At 46.8% G+C, this 14410-nt stretch overlaps 1 long non-coding RNA gene across 2 annotated transcripts; it reads left to right on the forward strand.

Annotated features, from left to right (window-relative positions):
- Positions 1–867: 867 nt before the first annotated feature.
- On the forward strand, positions 868–3533 carry LOC127312601 (uncharacterized). 2 transcript variants are annotated; one of them, XR_011744735.1, is made up of 6 exons: positions 868–1270; positions 1392–1472; positions 1685–1765; positions 1880–1999; positions 2983–3181; positions 3438–3533. It is a non-coding gene; the product is annotated as an uncharacterized lncRNA (long non-coding RNA). The 2 variants fall into 2 exon arrangements; XR_011744734.1 differs by lacking the exon at positions 3438–3533 and having other exon boundaries at positions 2983–3373.
- Positions 3534–14410: the final 10877 nt, after the last annotated feature.

A 14410-nucleotide genomic window follows, 5' to 3' on the forward strand; every position in this document is an offset into this window, starting at 1 on the left:
TCCTGAATCCCCCGAGATGGGATTGGCGACGGCGGCGTCTCTGGAAGGTTTTCCGTATCGTGGCTCTCGGTACTAGGGGTTTCGCGACGAAGGCTTTAAGTAGACGGAAGGGTAGGTTTAGGGGCGACACGAGGGCCCCACACAACAGGGCGGCACGGGCCCAGCCCTGGCCGCGCGGCCCTGGCGTGGCGGCGCCTCATCACCCCACTTCGTAATCCGTTCGGTCTTCTGGAAGCTTCGTGGAAAAATAAGACCCTGGGCATTGATTTCGTCCAATTCCGAGAATATTTCCTTTGTAGGATTTCTGAAATCAAAAACAGCAGAAAACAGCAACTGGCTCTTCGGCATCTCGTCAATAGGTTAGTGCCGGAAAATGCATAATAATGACATATAATGTGTATAAAACATGTGAGTATCATCATAAAAGTAGCATGGAACATAAGAAATTATAGATACGTTTGAGACGTATCAAACATCCCCAAGCTTAGTTCCTACTCGCCCTCGAGTAGGTAAACGATAACAAAGATAATTTCTGAAGTGACATGCTATCATAATCTTGATCAATACAATTGTAAAGCACATTAGATGAATGCAGCGATTCGAAGCAATGGTGAAGACAATGAGTAAACAACTGAATCATATAACAAAGACTTTTCATGAATAATACTTTCAAGACAAGCATCAATAAGACTTGCATAAGAGTTACTCATCTTTACTATTAAATGGGAGTTGGTCGTTTGACACTCAACGCACTTTGGTGGTCGTCATTAAAACAATCCGGACCGTCCGCTAACTCATCAACATCGCGCACCGTAGGATTACTCCACGACCTCGAATCCTCTCCCGAGCGATTCGTCGCGTGAGGGTTTGGCGGCTAGCTCCATTCTCGTGGAAGAAACCCTGGTTATTGGCGGTGGCTTGTTCCACTTGGGGCGATTGGATCTGGCTGCGATCTCGCCGCCATTGTTCCACCTCCAACCCACCTCGAGCGGCCTTCTCTCAACGCCCTCGCCTCCGACTGCTCTGGCTCTGTGCTGCCCGTGCTTCGCCGGCTTCTCGAATTTAGGTCGCTGATTTCTGATCCCCCAGTGATGCGTGACGAAATCCTGGCGATCCATGCCTCCACGGCTCCACCCAATCAACGTCTGGAACCAAAGCCCGCTCCACAAGATCTGTAAGGGCCAGAAAGACGAGTTCGTCCTATCAGCGATGGAGATCCACCACCTATTGATTCTGCACCCGCCGTCGCCAACGAGATGTTTCTCACGAAGTAAACGATTTCGAGTTTGGAATTTTCATATTTTTCTTCTCTACATCGATTCAAATCTGTTGCGGTGTTTGGTGGCGAAGGTGGGATGATGGTTTTCCTCGGTTTTGCTCGATGTGTGCAGGATGGAGTACACTAGCTGGTTGAACACCTTCTCCCCAAGTCGATGTTGTTCCAGGTTGAGTACACCATTGAGGCCATAAAGGTGAGATTCATTTTATTTATTTATTTGTGAGGGGATCTATGTCGGAAGTGTTAAACTGCCGAGAGGCTGATGCTATATGGCGTTACGTTTGAGGCTTCATATGCTATTCTGGTGGATCTGTATTGCCACCTTTAGCTGAGATAGATGTTCAAGATCGATGTACTGTATGTAAGTAACACTTATGATGTTGATCCTCAGGCTATTGATTGCAGTTGGGCTTGACCACGGTCAGGTTGAAGACTAAGGATGGTGTTGTCCTGGCCGGTGAGGAACGTGTGACCTCATCGCTGCCGGTAATTGCATCTTTACTTACCAATTCATTATGCTGGAGAAATAATACTTCAGTTATATATGCTTATTACCCATGCATTTGAATGTTTAGTTGCAAACCTTTTTGACTGAACTAGGGCTGGACTAACGACACCAGCTTCATGCGCTGCAAATGGAGGAGATGAATTAGAGAGAATCCACGGTCGTGCTTTCCTCCTGCCATTATACTCTATTTAATCATCCACCCCCTGTTTGAGGTAATACTTAAATCATACTCCTCCTTTGTGTTCAATTTTATCTAATTGTATTCGTTAATCTTGCTTCAATGTGTAAGGGATCAATTTAGTTTACATGGCCCAAACCGCATATACATCAACAATCTCTGTCTCGCCGAAGAAATGCAGCAAGTACGGGATGGGAGAGAATACACAGACCAGTACACCATTGGTGACCACATCTTGCCGTCTTCACCACTCCAAGGACTGGTACTTACGCATGTCACAACGTGGTGCTACATTGGCGGGCTGGCGGGCGGCCATTGTGTCTATATGTCATCATCTTTTCTGATATCATCATGAAATTTTCGGGCAGCTCCCAAATGTGAACTGAAGTATTGAACTATGTTCTCAAACCTGGAGAAGAAAACACCGAATCTTCATCAGTGTTGGACTACAGGTTTGCATAAAAATCATTTAAAAGTGACTGCAAAGAGGTCATAAATAATCTCTGGAATTTTTTGGTTTCCTTTTTGGACTTAAGTTTTGGGTGCAAACCTTTTCATGGTTGCATCATGAAAGTTGGGACTTGGCAGTAAGAAACAAAATAATTCATCACGACATCACCTAGCTTAGCATGTGCACATGATTTCTCTTTCTTAGTCCTTCTGTATGGTAACACATCCATCCACATGTAGTTTGAGGCTTTTTTGAGTCAAGCAAGTAGTTTCAATGTACAATATGGATTAGCACGAACAGAATGTGGGTAGCCCTGCGTCAATTTTTGGAGTCTTATATGTCTCTTAATTTTTGGTTTTCCATTTTTTCATGCACTTAATGGAAACGTGGGGTTAGCAGGAATTAAAAAGGCTAACATTTATGTATTAGTTAGTAAACAAAATTAGTTAGCATTACTATGTCTTCCCATCAGTATTGATCTTTTATTCTTCTTTTCCTATTTAGGTTATGATAAAATCTGGTTGACATATTCATTTTTTTTTCTGAATCGTGACTCTACGGTGCAGATCTGGTGCACACTAGATTTCACATAAGTCTAGAAGAACAAGGTACAAAAGGGACATCTAAGTTCCTCACGGCAGTAAAGCGGGTGCAAAATTTGGCTCCCTAATAGTTTTCCAAGAAAACATTAAATGTTCGAAGTGCAAAACTTATGGTCCCAACAATCGTTTCATAGTTTCAATTCATAGGTCTGCAAGTGCTACTGTAAGTGATTGTGGTTATTTGTAGACTTTCTTTTCTCTACGGTTGCCAGGATGAGTAATCAAAACGGGTGTGATTTTTTATGTTTGCATTGAAAAGGACAGGTCCATACATTTGGATAGATTGAAATTTCTTTTTTTTTCTTCACTTCGAGTAATATGTTAAAGTAAATTTCATGCGATTTGTATACCCATGAGAGTAGAGATTGCAATATTTCTCTGATCGATCTGCTTTGGCAGAGTGCTGGTGTGTATTTCAGGTTGTATCTGATCGATAACCTACCGGTGTGTATTTCAATTTTTAATACTGCTCCGATCAATCTGCCTCTATATGCAGGAGTATTTTTGTGCTGTTTTGACCCTGTTTGGAAGAAAGGTTTTCCGAGCTAACCAATCGGAAATTACCAGCCTGTAAAAAAGTTCAGTATGATCCAAAAATAGTGTGTTTGGAAGCCAAATATTGGATTCGTATTAATCCGTTGGATCCTATTATACACCCTAAAAAGAATATGTGGGTTCTCCTAAGGATTGAGTCGCCACCCCAGGCCCATGTCGCACCAGCATCCGCTGGTGATGCCTCATCTGTTGGCCGTCACCATGGGTACCGCCAGCTCTTCAAGTTGTTGTCGTGGGTGTCGCCTCCTCCGTCGTCGCCCCTTCCACAGGTTGCCACCTACTCCTCGACGGTTAGACTTCCACACCCTAGACGGTTCCATTCGCTCGCCCAGTGTCATGATCCCCTGGGGTTCACAGTTCCATTGATGGATCCAACCCAAGTGTGAGGAAGTGATGTCGTCAGCCGCTGGTATGCTATGCTCAAAATCCTGCTAGCCAAACAAGACATTCTGAGCCAGAACTATACCCAAGTTTTTTGAGGTTTTACGGAGTTCAGTAGAATTCCCTTTGTGGTAAGTTCCACCGAGCTCCCAAACAGGACCCTGGGGTTTTCAAATGCGCCGGGATTAGTGGGGTTAGCGAACCTGTACAAAATAGAAGATATATTTAGGAGGCATTGGGGTGCTTAGCTTTTTGGTCAAGTTGGGGTATTTGAATCAATAACTCTATCTAGCTGTTGGACGTGATGTAGTAGTCATTTCAGATGAAAGGAAAAAAACCAAGATTATTGTCGATGAATACATAAGGCAATATTCGTTAAGGAGAGGGGAGCACAATTGTGCATGTAGTAGGAAGAAGTCAGCAACACACGATCACAACTGAATCAAGAGGTAGATTTGGAGAAAGAGATGTGTGGCCAAAATGAAGAGTTTTGAGGATGAAGGGGCAAAATAAATAGGATTCTCAGCCTATTAAAACATTTCTCGATACATGCGTAAATAAAACATAACATCATCAATGTCACTTCATGTCTATTGACCACTCCGTAGCAACGCACGGGCATTCGACTAGTAAAGCAATAAATTCTTAGTAGAAAGATTTGAAACAACACAAAGGAAGATATAAGTTTCAGCAGTTGCTTTCAACTTCAACATATATATCTCATGGATAATTGTCAACATAAAGTAATATAACAAGTGCAATAGGTAAACATGTAAGAATGAATGCACACAGTTTACACAAGTGTTTGCTTCTAAGATAGAAAGAAGTAGGTAAACTGACTCAACAATAAAGTAGAAGAATGGCCCTTCGCAGAGGGAAGCATGGATTACTATTTTTGTGCTAGAGTTTTTCATTTTGAAAACATAGAAACAATTTTGTCAACGGTAGTAATAAATCATATGTGTTATGTATAAGATATCCTATAAGTTGCAAGCCTCATGCATAGTATACCAATAGTGCTCGCACCTTGTCCTAATTAGCTTGGATTAACATGGATTATCATTGCATAGCATATGTTTCAACCAAGTGTCACAAAGGGGTACCTCTATGCCGCCTGTACAAAGGTCTAAGGAGAAAGTTCGCATTGGATTTCTCGCTTTTGATTATTCTCAACTTAGACATACATACCGGGAAAACATAGACAACAGATAATGGACTCCTCTTTAATGCATAAGCATTCAACAACAGATAAAATTCTCATAAGAGATTGAGGATTAATTGTCCAAACTGAAACTTTCACCATGGATCATGGCTTTAGTTAGCGGCACAATATTCTTCTCTAACAATATGCATACTCAAACCATTTGATCACGAAAATCGCCCTTACTTCAGACAAGACGAACATGCATAGCAACTCACATGATATTCAACAAAGGTAAAAGTTGATGGCGTCCCCAGAAACATTGTTACCGCTCAACAAGCAACTTATAAAGAAATAAGATACATAAGTACATATTCTTCACCACAATAGTTTTTAAGGCTATTTTCCCATGAGCTATGTATTGTAAAGACAAAGAATAGAATTTTAAAGGTAGCACTCAAGTAATTTACTTTGGAATGGCAGAGAAATACCATGTATTTGGTAGGTATGGTGGACACAAATGGGATAGTTTTTGGCTCAAGGATTTGGATGCACGAGAAGAATTCCCTCTCAATACAAGGCTAGGCTAGCAAGGTTGTTTGAAGCAAACTCAAGTATAAAACGGTGCAGCAAGACTCACATATGAACATATTGTAAGCATTATAAGACTTTACATCGTCTCCTTGTTGTTCAAACACCTTAACCAGAAAATATCTAGACTCTAGAGACCAATCATGCAAACCAAATTTTAACAAGCTCTATGTAGTTCTTCATTAATAGGTGCAAAGTACATGATGCAAGACCTTAAACATGATCTATATGAGGACAACAATTGTCAAGTATCAATTTATTCAAGACATTATACCAATTACCACATGCAGCATTTTCTGTTTCCAACCATATATCAATGAACGAAGTAGTTCAACCTTCGCAATGAACATTAAGAATAAAGCTAAGAACATATGTGTTCATACGAAAAAGCGGAGCGTGTCTCTCTCCCAAACAAAGAATGCTAGGATCCGATTTTATTCAAACAAAAACAAAAATAAAAACAAACAGACGCTCCAAGCAAAGCACATAAGATGTGACTGAATAAAAATATAGTTTCACTAGAGGTGACCTGATAAGTTGTCGATGAAGAAGGGGATGCCCAAGGCATCCCCAAGCCTAGATGCTTGAGTCTTCTTGAAATATGTAGGGATGAACCACTGGGGCATCCCCAAGCTTAGACTTTTCACTCTTCTTGATCATATTGTATCATCCTCCTCTCTTGACCCTTGAAAACTTCCTCCACACCAAAATCAAAACAAATTCATTAAAGGGTTAGTGCATAATCGAAAATTCATATATTCAGAGGTGACATAATCATTCTTAACACTTCTGGACATTGCACAAAGCTACTGAAAGTTAATGGAACAAAGAAATCCATCAAACATAGCAAAACAGGCAATGCGAAATAAAAGGCAGAATCTGTCAAAACAGAACAGTTCGTAAAGACGAATTTTTCTGGGGGCCTTAACTTGCTCAGATGAAAATGCTCAAATTGAATGAAAGTTGCGTACATATCTGAGGATCACGCACGTAAATTGGCAGATTTTTCTGATTTACCTACAGAGAATTCTACTCAAATTCGTGACAGTAAGAGCATCTCCACTCGTTGGCGCTTCCCACAGCGAAATCCGGACGAAACAACCGCCGGATTGGACGAAATTAAGTCGTGGGGAGTACCGTATTTCCAGTCGTCCACCCGGAGTTCGGCGGACATAGTTTAAATTCAAACAAAGCGTCATCCCGCGCTACAAGTACGGCCAGTTGATCGGCAAAAGTAGCAAAAGGATCAGCCACAGATCGGCGATCGGAGGGAAATTACACGGAAACAGGCTCATCGGCAGTCCCGGCCGGCACGGCGGTGTCCGACGGACCAGTTTCCTCACACGCCGTGGCCGAAGCGGCTGCGGCAGTCGACGACGAAGCAGCGGCAGTGGACGTCGAAGCAGCGGCAGTCGACGAGGTAGACGGTGAGGAAGCCGAGGTAGGAGCCGGCGGAGACGACGAAGGACTGGCCGGAGTGGCTCGGAGGATGTCGCTGCAGTGGCCCTGGTACCAATTCCTCGTCTCCTCGTCCATCAGTTCCATGTTGCCGCCGCCCATCAGGAACGCCAAGTCTGTGTTCCTCTTCTTCGCCGCCGTCGTCGTCTTCAGCAGGGCGATCCGGACGCCTTGGTTGGCGAGCATCTCCCGCCACCTGCCGTCGAACTTGTTGTTCCTCCCGTCGGCGTGCGACCTCAAGTCGGCCCAGCACTTGTCGATCGACGCCTGCATCCTGTCGGCGGGATTGCCCGTCTTTTTGAGCTCTTTGAGCTTCTTCTGCCCGAGTTCAGGGCGCCCTTCCGCCGCGCCAGCTGCCGGAGCGTCGGGGTTGTACGGCTCGGTCTTGCTCTTCGAGAGGGTCGTGCGGGTTTCCTTCCACTTCTCGAGGCGGGCGTAGACGTTCAGGAACTTGAACTGCATGCCGGTGTCGTCCGAGTACATGTCCAAAGCACGGCGCAGCTGGGGAAAAAGAGTACGGTGATACGGGTCAGCTCACGACGATGTACCTCGGTGATGCAGGGTCGACGGAGCATATCTTTTGCTCCAAGTCGTGGCCGCTGATCGGCCGTTCTTCGACCTCCTCCTGTATGCGTGTCATTTGCTGCACGCCGTCTGCATGATCCCCCAATGGGTGTCCATTGCCTTGTCTCCCCGGTACACGTTCATGTTCGTCTTGTTGAAGTAGGGATCGACGAGTTTGCGTTCCTCGTACGCCTGCTTCACTCGAAGCCAATATGTGTCGAACGTCTGATTGGCCCCGTTTATGCCGTTCATGGACACGGTCATCCAAGCTTCGGCGAGGCACTCCTCTTCCTTCGGCGTCCATTTGATACGCGGTTCGGCAGGCGGCGAGTCCTTCTTCCTCTTCTTCTTCCCCTTCGACAGGTTGGCGGCGGCTTGAGTTGGCTCTTCTTCTTCGTCGTCTTCTTCTTCGACGGCTTGGCTTCCGTCGACAACATCCTCCCCATGCTCGTTGCGCGCCGCCACAGCTGCCGTCGCCCTCGCCTCCTCTTGCGTGAAGAACCCCGGGCTCGTGGCGGCGGCGGCCATGAAGAACCCCGGGCTTGCAGCGGCGGCCATGGAGCCGGAGGTGATCATCTCGTGGATCTCCTCTTCGTTCGGCGCCGCCATCGCACCGAACGGGAGCGGCCCTCGTCGCATGACCGGCGAGGTGCCCTCGAACTGGCCGCCGCTGCCGTCAAGCTCGGGCGGCGACGGCGTGAACCTGGACGGTTGGACGTAGGCGCCCTCTTGGAACATGGCAGGTGGCGACGGCGAGTACATCGAAGGGGAGAAGGACGACGGGGAACTGCTTGTACCTTGCGCCGGCCATTGGCCGGGGAACATGGCGCCGCCGCCGCCGCTCAAGGCCATGCTGATCTTCCTCGCTTGTTCATCCTGGGCCGCCGCCGCCCTCTTGGCGGCGGCTTTTTTCACCCTCTCCGCCCTGCCGCTTGTTTCCACCTCGCGCCGTTGCTCGTCCGCCGCCCACTGTGCGTTCGTCATGCCCGGCGGCCGCTCCTTCTTCGCCCGCGGCTTCCTCGTCGTCGCCTTCGGCGGCATTGTGGTGGACGAGAAGACGAGGAGGAGAGCGGTGGTGGACGAGAAGACGCCGCCGGGAACTGGAACTGGAAGACGAGGAGAATGGACAAATTCGGCGGGAGAGAAGGGGGATATGCAAGCAAATTGGAGGGAATGGGGATATGCAAGCAAATTGGAGGGAAAATCGACAGGATTTGGTTTTCCTGTCGCCGACTACGCGGGTCCACACGACATTTCGCGCCAAAATCTTTCGTCCGGAGTCCCCGAGCGCGCCCCGGGGGACCGGGGATGGCGTGGGCTCGCCGGATGGATGAAGGGCCAAATCCGGACGAAAACGAGGAACCGGGGGCGCGACTGGGCCGATTTACGCCGTCCGGATGGAAAAAACGTCGCTCGGGGGCCTCGTCGGGGGGACGAGTGGAGATGCTCTAAGAAATCTGTTTCTGCGCAGTAATCCAAATCTAGTATCAACATTACTATCAAAGACTTTACTTGGCACAACAATGCAATAAAATAAAGATAAGGAGAGGTTGCTACAGTACTAACAACTTCCAAGACTCAAATATAAAACAAAAGTGCTGAAGTAAAATAATGGGTTGTCTCCCATAAGCGCTTTTCTTTAACGCCTTTCAGCTAGGCGCAGAAAGTGTGAATCAAGTATTATCGAGAGACGAAGCATCAACATCAATAGGTATCTTAGATGCTCCATCATCCGTAGTGGTGCTAAGGGCTTTGTCAATTTTAGGCCTATAATAGTTTTTTGGCTTAGGCACTTTAGAGACATACATGAACTTTTGCTCCTTACCCACAGAAGCTTTCTCCTTAAACTTAAGAGAAGAAAAGGTTGAACCCAAGGTTCCCATAGCTTCTTCAAGTTCACTAATCCTATGGGTTCGATTATCATGAGTAGCACAAGTTTCTAAAACGGCAATTTTCTCATTAATTCCACCTAGAGATTTATCAAGTTTATCAGTGCTATTAAGTAATATTCCCAATTTAGTTTCAATACTTGGAAGATCTTTCTCTATGGCCTCCAACTTTTTCATGACATCTTCAAGAGAGATTTCAATTTTAACTTCATTAACAGGTGGTATTCCAACTAGACTCTCAATAATGCAACTAGCTTCTAAAGCAGGAGTGCCTAGGAAATTACCTCCCGCAAGAGTATCAAGAACATACCTATTCCAGCAAGAGATACCAACATAAAAATTCCTAAGTAGTATAATAGTGGAGTGTTTCTTGATGCACATATGATGAGCATCACTAATTCTATACCAAGCATCTTTAAAACTTTCTCCCCCTTGTTGCTTAAACGAACGAACTTCAACTTCAGGATTACTCCTTTTTAGCAGTAGTAAATAAAGCAAACTAAATAAAGTAAATGCAAGTAACTAATTTTTTTGTGTTTTTAATATGGAGAACAAGACAGTAAATAAAGTAAAACTAGCAACTAATTTTTGTGTGTTTTTGATATAAGAGCAAACAAAGCAGTAAATAAGTAAAGTAAAGCAAGACAAAAACAAAGTAAAGAGATTGGAAGTGAGAGACTCCCCTTGCAGCGTGTCTTGATCTCCCCGGCAACGGCGCCAGAAAAAGAGTTTGATGCGTGCAGTTAACACACGTCCGTTGGGAACCCGAAGAGGAAGGTGTGATGCATACAGTAGCAAGTTTTCCCTCAGTAAGAAACCAAGGTTATCGAACCAGTAGGAGTCAAGGAACACGTGAAGGTTGTTGGTGACGGAGTGTAGTGCGGCGCAACACCACGGATTCCGGCGCCAACGTGGAACCAGCACAACACAATCAAAGTACTTTGCCCCAACGTAACAGTGAGGTTGTCAATCTCACCGGCTTGCTGTAAACAAAGGATTAGATGTATAGTATGGATGATGATGTTTGTTTGCGAAGAACAGTAAAGAACAATTGCAGTAGATTGTATTTCAGATGTAAAGAATGGACCGGGGTCCATAGTTCACTAGTGGTGTCTCTCCCATAAGATAAATAGCATGTTGGGTGAACAAATTACAGTTGGGCAATTGACAAATAAAGAAGGCATAACAATGCACATACATATATCATGATGAGTACTATGAGATTTAATCAGGGCATTACGACAAAGTACATAGACCGCTATCCAGCATGCATCTATGCCTAAAAAGTCCACCTTCAGGTTATCATCCGAACCCCTTCCAGTATTAAGTTGCAAATAACAGACAATTGCATTAAGTATGGTGCGTAATGTAATCAGCACAAATATCCTTAGACAAAGCATTGATGTTTTATCCCTAGTGGCAACAGCACATCCACAACCTTAGAACTTTCTGTCACATCGTCCTGCATTCAATGGAGGCATGAACCCACTATCGAGCATAAATACTTCCTCTTGGAGTTACAAGTATCAACTTGGCCAGAGCCTCTACTAGCAACGGAGAGCATGCAAGAACATAAACAAGATATATGATAGATTGATAATCAACTTGACATAGTATTCAATATTCATCGGATCCCAACAAACACAACATGTAGCATTACAAATAGATGATCTTGATCATGATAGGCAGCTCACAAGATCTAACATGATAGCACAATGAGGAGAAGACAACCATCTAGCTACTGCTATGGACCCATAGTCCAGGGGTGAACTACTCACACATCGATCCGGAGGCGATCATGGCGATGAAGAGCCCTCCGGGAGATGATTCCCCTCTCCGGCAGGGTGCCGGAGGCGATCTCCTGAATCCCCCGAGATGGGATTGGCGGCGGCGGCGTCTCTGGAAGGTTTTCCGTATCGTGGCTCTCGGTACTGGGGTTTCGCGACGAAGGCTTTAAGTAGGCGGAAGGGTAGGTTTAGGGGCGACACGAGGGCCCCACACAACAGGGCGGCGCGGGCCCAGCCCTGGTCGCGCGGCCCTGGCGTGGCGGCGCCTCGTCACCCCACTTCGTAATCCTTTCGGTCTTCTGGAATTTTCGTGTAAAAATAAGACCCTGGGCGTTGATTTCGTCCAATTCCGAGAATATTTCCTTTGTAGGATTTCTGAAACCAAAAACAGCAGAAAACAGCAACTGGCTCTTCGGCATCTCGTCAATAGGTTAGTGCCGGAAAATGCATAATAATGACATATAATGTGTATAAAACATGTGAGTATCATCATAAAAGTAGCATGGAACATAAGAAATTATAGATACGTTTGAGACGTATCAGTGGCCGGCGGAGGCGATGCTACGCCGGAAGCATGCTGCTGAGCGACTCGGCATCGTATCTTGGCGGAAACGTCTTGAGATCGCCGGCGGGAGGTGGCGGCGACACCCAGGGACCCGATTGCTTTTCAACTTTCTGTTCTATGGTGTTTTCTTGTAGTTCTAGATGGACTTTCTTCAAATTTCTGGTTTCTCGGTGCGAGAGATGTAAAAGGATCTTTATATAATTTCTGCCCGCCACATGTGCAATGATAGCTTCGCTGGGGTCTTCTAGACCCCGTTTCTGTTCAAAAAAAAAAGTATTCCGATACGTTCGTACTATCTCTTCAGCTTGTGACTGTGTAAATACGTGCATGTTCGGATGTGAGGAGGTGAATTCGATTACTTCTTTTTCTCCCCTTTTGGAATACATATATATACTGATCGGCGTCCTTCCGACAGAGAAAAGTCGAGCAAGCAGCCAAGTCTGTGGCCGGTGATATCCGCAGGTGGCCTCATTCAGAAGGCAAAACCTCGAATCAGTCATCACATCCGTGTAGTATCCTGTGGACCCAAAAGATTTCCGGCCACTGAACTTTATGCGCGCAGCTTTTCCCTTTTGGGACACGTAGGCACCGCACCGTGGCGATGCACCAAAAGTACACCGGGATTCGCGTCCACAACTCCACATCGGCGGACGACGACGACGACCTCTCCGTCCAGACGGAGGCGGGATTCGGATGCGCGACGGCCGTCGTTTGCGGCATCACACGGTATCGCAGTCCGGTGGAAAGAAATGGCTCTGAAATCAGATGCCATCTCCCGGGCGCGAATCTGCTCGCTGTGCTCGTGGTCCGTGGACGCGTCCATTTGGAGGGAGGACGTGGACGCGCCAACAGCATAGCTAGCTAGGTGCTACTCCAGTCTCCCAGATCCAGCGGTAGACGTAGTACTGTAGGTGGTTTGGAAGCAAACAATAGGGGATGGCCGCGCCGCGGAAACCAGAGAGAGAGGGAGAAGTGGATATTCCCCAGTGGGAATCGTGGAGCGACACCTCTGCACCTCGGTTCCCGGGTGGCGTCGCCACGGCGCACACCGAGGAGGAGGTGGCGTGGACACAAGCGACCTACTCCACCTAGCTATGCTCTGAATCCCGAGCTGCTCCGTCCGGGTAGTACCAGCAGGCAGCAGGTCACGCGCTTCGCGTTGTGTCCGCGGTACAGTAGCAGCATCGCACGGTCGCGCGCGGATTTCGCTCTGCCTGCCACGGCCACAGGGCTAGCCTCTCTCTCTCGTCGTTTCCCCCCGTTAAAAAGTAAGTAGTATCCCGTAGTCAAAACCCTGTGCCTACTGTGCAGTGCGCAGCGCGTGCGTCGCTCGTGCCCATCTCTCATCCGCTGTCCTCTGCGGCCTGCATCCTGCTGCTGCTGTCGCCTTTGCCCTGCATCGCCACCGTTCACCGGTCCTGCGCCGCGCTCGCCTGAAAAGACAGAATTAAAAGGACCCCTTTTGGTTTTAAGACCAACCCCGAGTATCTCGGCCTCGGCCACACCCCTACACACACCCATGCCTCGCCAAATCGCGTCAGGGCATCTCCAGCGGCGCGACGCATTTTAGTGTCCGCGCGCGTCCGTTTGCGTCGCGGACGCTGAAATGACCGTTTTCGTCCGCGTGTCTGTTTGCGTCTGGGTTGGCTCCAGCGGCCCGACGTATTTTTTTCTCTTTTTCATTTCAACATACTGTTATCACCAGAATTTGACCGAATCAGAGGTGGACCGCGATTGGAGATGGGCTTGAAGGATGTACATGGAAGAAATACATGAATCGGCCTTATATGCAAAGTTTGGGCTAGTTTGCTCGTGTATCTGTAATATAGTAGGATACGTGTCGGTTAGCTAGAGTTTGGCTCGTGCCCGGTTGGGATTATTCCCACGTTAGAAAGTCTACGGACTATAAATATGTATCTAGGGTTTGTGAAATAAACAACACTCACGTTCACCACAAACCAATCTAGGCGCATCGCCAACTCCCTTGTCTCGAGGGTTTCTTCCGGGTAAGCATCATGCTGCCTAGATCGCATCTTGCGATCTAGGCAGTACACGTTTATTCGCTGTTCATGCGTTGCTCGTACTGAAGCCCTTTTGATGGCGAGCAACGTAGTTATCTTAGACGTGTTAGGGTTAGCATTGTTCATTGTATCATATGCTGTCGTCGTGCAACCCTTAGACGTCTAGCCGCCCTTACACCTATCTTAGGTGTAGGGGCGGCACCCCGCTTGATCGTTATTTAGTAGATCCGATCCGTTATGATTGTTCCTTGTTCTTCAAGGATTAGTTTAATATCTGCATAGTTAGGCCTTACAAACGGGTTGAAGGATCCAGTGGCGCGTAGGGTGTAGTTTGCTAGCCCTAGACAGGATGTTCCGGGGATCAACCTCGTGTTGGTTTTTAGGCCTTGTCTAGGGTCGGTTTACGATCACCGTGTGTGGCCGCCAGGCTCAATCACGAG

This window comes from Lolium perenne, chromosome 1 (assembly GCF_019359855.2).
Source record: "Lolium perenne isolate Kyuss_39 chromosome 1, Kyuss_2.0, whole genome shotgun sequence".
Lineage (NCBI taxonomy): Eukaryota > Viridiplantae > Streptophyta > Magnoliopsida > Poales > Poaceae > Lolium > Lolium perenne.